Below are 8951 nucleotides of genomic sequence, written 5' to 3'. Positions count from 1 at the left end.
CCAGTTCGATCTGCTTGAGGTCAATTAAGGGTTGGTTTTATAATATGAAGCGCCATGTCTGACATGTTGGAAATGAAGGGTTTCTTTCTGGCTTTATATACCTATATGGATTACGAACACCCACTGGCTCCTTATCATTAAGATGCTTAGAAATACCTCCTACTCTATGGAATTAAAGACAGACTAGTTGACTTTTGAGTCCTCTTCACGATTGTAGGGGTTCTTACTGCATTAGAGATTACAGGGGTAAGACTTTAGCCAAGGACATACAGATTGTGTTCGTCTCACAGTGGTAAGAAATTAAAGAAATCTTGTAGTTTCTAATTCAGATCCCCCACAACAACCTTGCTTAAGTTTATTCCGGTATCGGCCTATACTCAAAAGCTTCACTCTTTATTTCAATCATCATGAGTAAGACGACTGGATTAAGCTGAACACTAAAAAGACAATCTTAAAGACATCTTGTAGTTAACTTAGATCCCCTGTAATAGCCTTGCTAAATAGGTCCATGATCCAACGCTCAGTTCGATCATCATGTTCGAGACGTCTGGGCCTCCGGCACTAAAGACAATCTTAAAGACATCTTGAAGTTAACTTAGATCCCCTGTAAGAACCTTGCTAAATAGGTCCATGATCCAACGCTCAGTTCGATCATCATGTTCGAGACGACTGGGCCTACGGCACTAAAGACAATCTTAAAGACATCTTGTAGTTAACTTAGATCCCCTGTAAGAACCTGCTAAATAGGTCCATACTCAAAAGCTTTTTAGTTCCCAGTTCGATCACCATGTTCGAGATGACTGGGCCTACGGCACTTTCAAGAAACCTTAAAGAATTCCTGTCGGTTTTAAACTACAAAACAAACTTTGCTATTCTATAGCTCCATGTACCGATACTCAAAACTTTCATTTCTTATTTCGTCATCATTTTGAGACGACTAGATACGGCACTAGAAACAATCTTAAAGAAATCTTGTAGGTTTTAACTTACAAAAAGAATACCTTGCTATTATACAAATCCATGTACTCAAAAGCTTCAAACTTTATTTCAGTCACCATCTTTGAGACGACAGTGTAATAAGCCATCGGCCACTCTTTAAGAAATATTGTAGGTTTTTAACGTACTAAAAACCCTTGCTATTCTGCTCCATGTACCAATACTCAAAAGCTTCAAACTGTATTTAGGTCATCATTTTTGAGGCGACTAAAATAAGGCACTATTAAAGACAATCTTAAAGAAATCTTGTAGGTTGTTAACTTACTGAAAACCCTTGCTAGTATTAAAGCTTAATAATACCGGTACTAACATCAACGATTCAAACCTTATTTCGATGATTGAGCTGACAAAAAGTTATGCACCACCGACACAAATAATTGATAGTTGCATGTTTCCTCTAAAAGTAGCAACCTATTAGAAAAGAATTTACGTGTCTTGAATAATGTTATTGAAAACTCAGTGAAAAGGGACTTCTCTTGTGTGCTCCGTTTCAGACGTTACAATCGCTTGAGGAAACTTTGATTTGACACTTTGACTTGAGGGAACTTTGATTGACTTTTTAAGTGTGTTTATATTGAACATAATGGTGTCATGTTTGTTTGTAATTGACATGCAATGTTGTTATAATCATCTTGTCTTTACGATGAAGCGATATAATTAAGGAGTGATCTTAACATTCCTCAACACAGTGACGTGTCCTTCCTTTTCTAGTAACCGCGAATACTGGAACAGTTTGGTCTGTTTCACGAGTTGAATAAGCCATCATTTCGAATCAAATCAAAGTGTATTTTATTTTCTGACTTTAATTTCCCATCAAATTCACATAAAGGGAATGCTAAGCTTGAGTCCTCTAATTTCCATTCGACCTTGTAATACACTTGACTGCGCTCTCAATAACGTAGTCTTCTTTCATGTCGGTAATTAGGAAAGACAGCTCAAACGAGTTCGTAATTCATTGTACGTAACTTTAGTTGCCATAATATCCCGAGGGGAGGTTTTTTCGAACTTTCGGGTTTACTCTGATGTTAGACAAATCTTTCAAGTAGAATTCTCCGAAAACAAACCCCAAGCTGGCGTCAGAACCAAAGCCGGGGAGGCAGAACCCAAAGCCGGTACCGGAGTTAAAGGCGAGGTTTAATAGCCCCCCCCCCCCCCCCTATTTAAAGCGACCGTAAATACATTACTCAATGGTCATCGGGTTACAGACCGAGTGGTCAAAATGTTATCAAGACTAAACAAATATCTTTAGAAAACCCTATAATAATTCTTATTCATTTTTGTTTAAGCCATTATACCGATGTGTGTTATTGTTTTATATTATTTGTTTTTAATTCTTCGGACAAAACTAAAACAAGTACAGGCCGTCCAGGGAAGGGCAAAAGTATAAAATAAAATACAATGAAAAATAAACTGTCATCAAAAAAGATGTGCCCTCCCAGACCTAAAAATCATTGACACTCAGTACTTTTCCAAGTTTCTTAGAAAAAATCACAGGCATCTTAATACTCGGGTGGGATTCAAACCCACGACTTTTGCATTTCTATAGAGCAGTGTCATACATAATCTTGTTCATCTTATGAAATTAATTGTCATCAAATTGTCGCTTAAAGGCACTGGTTATGGTAATTGTCAGAGACCAGCATTCTCACTTGGTGGATCCCTACATCAGCAAAACGGAAATTTTTGGCTCAAATTGGTCATCGAAGTTGCAAGAAAATATCGAATGAAAAAACACTCTTGTTGCACAATTTTAATGTGCTTTCATTTTTTTGTTATGCCCCAAATATAGGCTTCAGAACTTAAGTCTTTCTCAGATTCAAATTGGGTGAGAAATTAAACTTTTTCTCAAAAACTACGTTACTTCAAATGAGTTGTTTCTCACGATGTGGTATACTATCAACAGCTCTCCGTTGCTCGTTACCAAGGAAGTTATTAATGCTAATTGAGTAATACTAAACTTGTCTGGTGCCGGAGAAAATTGACAGGCTACGGTTTCAGACGCTTTTATGTGAACCACTAGACCTTATAACCACTGCAGTTCAATGCGTTATTAGTCATTGGCTATCACGCCGTAAAAGTCGATTAGCAAAACCAACAAACAAGCTAACAATTCTGAACAAAAGTCACCAAACTATTATCTATCTAAACAGTGAAGTGCCAGTTTGATATTTGTATAGGGTCTAAGCATCTAGAATAATGCAACAAACAACAATGGTCGGTCTTCCTATTTTATTTCATCGGATTTACAAAAGACTGCGGATGGTCTTTTACCCCCTTAAATAAACACATGGAAAATGCGACAACTCTGATTTACTGCTTCAAGAAACAAATCATGTTCAATTGATACGAACAACCAATTCAAATAATTGTGCATGCCTTCGGGTATTTTGAGAGAAACGGATTCAAGGAAACCGAACGTCCAATAGCCGCCTGGCTGGGTTGAAGCACGAACCCGACAGTAAACACAGAGTAGTATGTACATACTCCATCTATTGTGCTATTCACAAGACAGCAATTTAACTGGGGTCCCGTGTTAATTTTAGCATGGTTGTAAAATGTAGCAATGTTTGAAAAGATTTTGCAAGAGAACTTGGACAGTAATAGGTCTCCTTTCACACAACTATTTTTAACGACAATGCTAAAATTTGCGAGAAACGGCTCCCTCTGTAACGTTATTTTCGAGAAAGAAGTAATTACTCACCTCAATATTTGAATTTGATTTCGAGACCTCCCAATTATAGATTCTGGAAAGCATACAACTTCGTGTGGCAAGGGTTTTTTCCTCCATTTTTATCTCGCACGGTAACAATAATTTTATTCCTGAAATCCAAATTCCCTAAACCTGTGGAAAACAATGTTAATAAGTGAAGTCACGTGATATGTTGAAAGGCCGGATGAAGATATTGATTTGATGTTATCCTTGGGTTCTGCCAGTAGCCCCCCCCCCCCCCCCCCCCCAGTCAACCTGAGTGACAGGGTAACTGAGCACAGCTGAGTTTCAACGGATGTTACGCTTGCTCTTAATCAGTACTCTATGTCTTAATCAATTGAATTGATCGCTAAACAAAATAACTGTACATGCTTAATACCATCTTGCTCTAGTAACGACAAACTGAGTAGATACAATAAGACTAGTCTTAATTTGTGAAATCCACCCTTGTCGTAATTGTTTCTTCCCGTTATGACCAGTGCAGTTTCTTGCCTGCCAGAAAGGAGAAACTCACTCGTCTTGTCAATAAAGGGTCACATGATCGATAAATCCCAACCCAAGCTCTTACCCAAATCCACAGACAACTTTACAATATTGGGTAATGAAAACAAGGGATAAACCTTCTTCTTTTTTTTGGGGGGGGGGGAGGGGGGTCAAAATTAATCGACAACTAAACAAAACAAGAGACATAAGCCTTTGAAACTAATTCACTTTTTCTTGTAATACCTCCCAAAACCTCATTGTTTGCTCAACGCAGAGGGCGCTGTCTTCAATTTAGTCAATATATTTTTTCGTCGAAGAGGGCGCTGTCATAAATTTTGTGTAACTATTTTTCAAATCAAGAGAGGGCGCTGTCTTCAAAAATGTAATAATCTTCGTAAACATGTCGTCTGCTCTCGATGGTTTTAAAATCAAAATGTTTTCATCTCAAAATATCGGTAAGTAACTATTTGTTTCGATTGGGGCGTCTGGAAATAGCTGGTAGATTCTGTAGTTGCCGTGGGACACAGGTAGCACCCTCTTCTAGTGGGATTTAAAGTAAAGCTTGTTTAATTTGTTGAATTAGTTTGGACACGTTCAAACAAAACGTTGGTGTTGGTTTGCATTTGGAGTTTGTGTACATTGCTTGAAGTTTACATGATACATGCCTATGGACATGATCTGCGGGACAGTCGCAATTGTGATAGTAAAGTCATGGGGGTACGGTCCGTCATGGGTACTAGGTTTTGCCCCCAACCTAGAGAACATGAATGAGATTCTTAGTGAGGTGAAGCCTACTTCTTGTAAAATGTAAACTGATCACATAAAAACTAGTTTAAAAACTGATGATGATGATGATGATGATGATGATGGCAATAGTCATAGACCGAATGCGCTACCAATGTTAACATACATTTTGATCATGTGGCCTATAATGGGTATAGAAAAAGGATAACTTTCCGTATGGCTCCACCACTTTTTCAATCATTTTCAGAAAAAGGGATATCTCATTGAGGTAAATTAGATACTATATTATTTCATATCAAATGAAAAAGTGGTGGCGCCATACGGAAACTTTTCCAAAACCAAGCCCTTTTTTATAAAGTTGAACGTTGTGACATTGATTTAAATCACATGCTGTTTGACATTTCCAGTACTATACTGCAAAAGAGGTTTCTTTTGAGATTATGGTTAGACTACGTAAATTACTGAGGTTTGAGCAAGCTCACGTGGCATGGATTATGAGCTGTGCACGGTGAAGTTGGGCTGTACCAAGGCAGACCGTTTGAGGTTGAAACTAAAGCGATTTGCAGCTTCTTCATGAGGTTTTTATTGAAATTATTGGAAGCAAAATCATTTCAATGCGGGCAATGTAAAACCACACTTTCTGTGCACAAACACATTACATCATGTGAACATTCTCGTTGAATTTCCTAGTTGGTGGAACTGTGTTTACCCATAACTGGCTTTGTTCAGCCGTTTAGGGTCTCATGTTACAAACTCTGGAATAATCTTCAGATATTTCTAGAATTGAGCCTTAATTGAACAACAATAAACAGTAATCATATCTTTTTAACGCATGTAGTTTGCAGAACTCTGTGTTGTTTACATTTAACACACACTAGAGGTCACCCGACGCACAGAGCGCAATCGGTCTATTGTTGATATTATTGGCTTTAACTGACTGAGTCATTGCATTTGACACTCAAACTTTCCTTCTGTGTGACCCCTTTGCTTTAAATCAAACAATGAAAGTGGGTGTGCGCCCACACCAAGGTTTGTGCCCATTTCTAAATGAAAGATATTTAATTTCAGGCCATGAATTGTTCCTTTTGCCCCGGTGCCCTGTGCTTTTGCTGTCATTTTCAAAACAAATCTACTTTTTCCTCCTAGAAGTGACCCTCACCAGAGGAAAGTTAAAGGCCTGTTAAAGGCAAAGTTAAAGGCCTGTAATTTGTTGATTGCTGAATGGACCACCCAGTTGAAATTGAAATCAATAATTAGACCCTTAATAATAATAAAATGTAAGATCCCAAACAACCACTTTTTGACTCAATTGTTGTTGCATGTTTTCCCTTCTGCAGGAATCCTTGCTGTGTATCTTACATCATTTCATCAGACACGGTTCAAGTCATCACCAACCATCAGCACATCACAAGGAGCCCTCAGCAGATGACAGTTTTAACTATACGCTCCACCTCTTGAAATTACCACAAATACTGGTGAGTTTTTTACCCTAGAAGGGACCCTTTTAAGAAGAAAACTGCTGTACAAGCAAAGTTCATCTATAAAAGCCTGTAATGTATCTCTGCACTTGCTTCCAAGGACCCTTAAGACCAGTGGTTACTACATGGGCCACCCTGTTTGAAATGTGGAATCAATAATGGAAGGTTCCAAACTACCAATAACCTCTCAATTGTTGTTGCATGTTTTCCCCTCTGCAGGAATCCTTGAAGTAACCTCGCTGTGTATCGTACATCATTTCATCAGACACGGTTTAAGTCATCACCAACCATCAGCACATCACAAGGAACCCTCAGCAGATGACAGTTTTAATTACACTCTCCACCTCAGGAAATTACCACAAATACTGGTGAGTTACAACTTAATTTTCTTCTTATTTATGATGAGTTTGATTGTCAGTGTGTGGATCATGCTGATGAATCCAAGTGCTACCCCCAGTCACGCTGCCTTGTACTTCCATCTCAACCTCCCCCTGTTCTTTCTTCTACTCCAAGATATACCCCTTCTACTATTAGCCTTGCCCAACCTCCCCTTTTCGTTCTTTTTTGAACTGCCCCCAAGATATACCCCTTCTACTATTAGCCTTGCCCAACATCCCCCTTTTTGTTCTTTTTTGAACCGCCCCAAAGATATACCCCTTCTACTACTAGCCTTGCCCAACCTCCACTTTTCGTTCTTTCTTAAACCGCCCTGAGATATACCCCTTCTACTACTCCCCTTTTCGTTCTTTCTTGAACCGCCCTGAGATATACCCCTTCTACTATTCCTTGCCCAACCTCCCCTTTTCGTTCTTTCTTGAACCGCCCCCAAGATATACCCTTTCTACTATTAGCCTTGCTCAACCTCCCCTTTTCATTCTTTCTTGAACCGCCCCAAGATATACCACTTCTACTATTAGCCTTGCCCAACCTCCCCTTTTCATTCTTTCTTGAACCGCCCCAAGATATACCCTTTCTACTATTAGCCTTGCCGCACCTCCCCTTTTCATTCTTTCTTGAACCGCCCCAAGATATACCACTTCTACTATTAGCCTTGCCCAACCTCCCCTTTTCGTTCTTTCTTGAACCGCCCTCAAGTTTTATCCCTTCCTTTTATTAGCCTTGTACAATACATTTCAACCACCCCTTTTCTGTCAATCTTGAACCACCCCAAGATGTAACCCCCTTTTATTATTAGCCTTGCACAATCCATCTCACAACCAGCCCTCGTCTTTCTTTCTTGGAACCGCCCGAAAGATATACCCCTTTTACTATTAGCCTTTAATAGACAATCCATCTCAACCACCCCCTTTTCTATCTTTCTTGAACCGCCCCCAAGATTTAAACCCTTCCATTATTAGCCCTGTACTTCAATCCCAACCTCCCCTTTTCTATCTTTCTTGAACCGCCCCCAAGATTTAAACCCTTCTATTATTAGCCCTGTACTTCAATCCCATCCTCCCCTTTTCTATCTTTCTTGAACCGCCCCCAAGATTTAAACCCTTCTATTATTAGCCCTGTACCCCCAAGATGTTTCCCCTCCCATACAGTCTTTATCTACCTGCATTTCACCTAATATTGAAACAAAACAAAGCTCTTTTTTTTTCTATTTCATTCAATTTAAGTTTTATTTAATTTCTTCTCCAATGAAAAATCAAAGCACAAGTTGGAACAAAATAATTATAAATCTCAGAAGAATTTAACTCTGTACAATTGTGACAATCTAGAAAACAATCTTAACACACTTAACACACTTAACAATCTTAAACAGGCATTAGGCCTAGTGTTCATATAATATGTCAGGCCTGATACTTCATGCCCCTTGTCATTGCCTTAGTGCCTTTTAAGTTGAAATTTGCTCATGGAGGTGCCCTTTTCAAATAAAAACTGACACATGAATACTCATAAGAGCAATGTATCAATACCTGATCTGACATATTTTTGTTAATGATTATTAATAATTCATGTAATTTATATTCCAAGGCATTTTTACATGAAAAGGGCTCTACGCTATTTGTAATAAGGTTACATTTGAATACAAACTGTCAAGTTTGATCAATGGCTCTTTTAATTCATACAATTCTTGATTCTTTATTTCTGTTTACAGGTTCATTAAGATGATGAGGAGCAGCAGTTTCCTCACAGGAGATGCACAAGGGCTTTGATGAGAACACTTAGATTGCAGCTTCATCATGACTTCAAACACTTCATCATCTCTCTACTACAAGCTTCTCGTACTTCAACTCTGTGAATTATTCAATACTACGATATTAAGGTAGGCTTTTTGTTTTGTGTATGAATTGTAAAAAGGTCTGTTTACAAATAAACGCTTTGACAGGGCAGCACTGTGACTTCATCCTGAATCAATGTACTTAAAAGGGCCTTGTCACACAAGTCAATTTTGAGTCAACTACTCCAGTGCACACAAACAAACAAAACACTTTGATATCAAAGTACTTTTTCAATCATGGTCTCACTATACATGTACCTCTAATGAGTTTCTGTGAAAATTCAGATGGCAAAGTTGTTTTCTTAGTGGGCAC

General features: G+C 38.5%; 1 long non-coding RNA gene across 1 annotated transcript; it reads left to right on the top strand.

Annotated features, from left to right (window-relative positions):
* The first annotated feature begins 4577 nt into the window (after window positions 1–4577).
* Window positions 4578–8595, top strand: LOC117305317. The gene is made up of 4 exons (XR_004520663.1): window positions 4578–4644; window positions 6271–6408; window positions 6631–6779; window positions 8516–8595. It is a non-coding gene; the product is annotated as an uncharacterized LOC117305317 (long non-coding RNA).
* Window positions 8596–8951: the final 356 nt, after the last annotated feature.

The sequence above is a fragment of the Asterias rubens genome, chromosome 22, assembly GCF_902459465.1.
Source record: "Asterias rubens chromosome 22, eAstRub1.3, whole genome shotgun sequence".
NCBI lineage: Eukaryota > Metazoa > Echinodermata > Asteroidea > Forcipulatida > Asteriidae > Asterias > Asterias rubens.
This window is presented reverse-complemented; position numbering and strand designations above follow the sequence as displayed.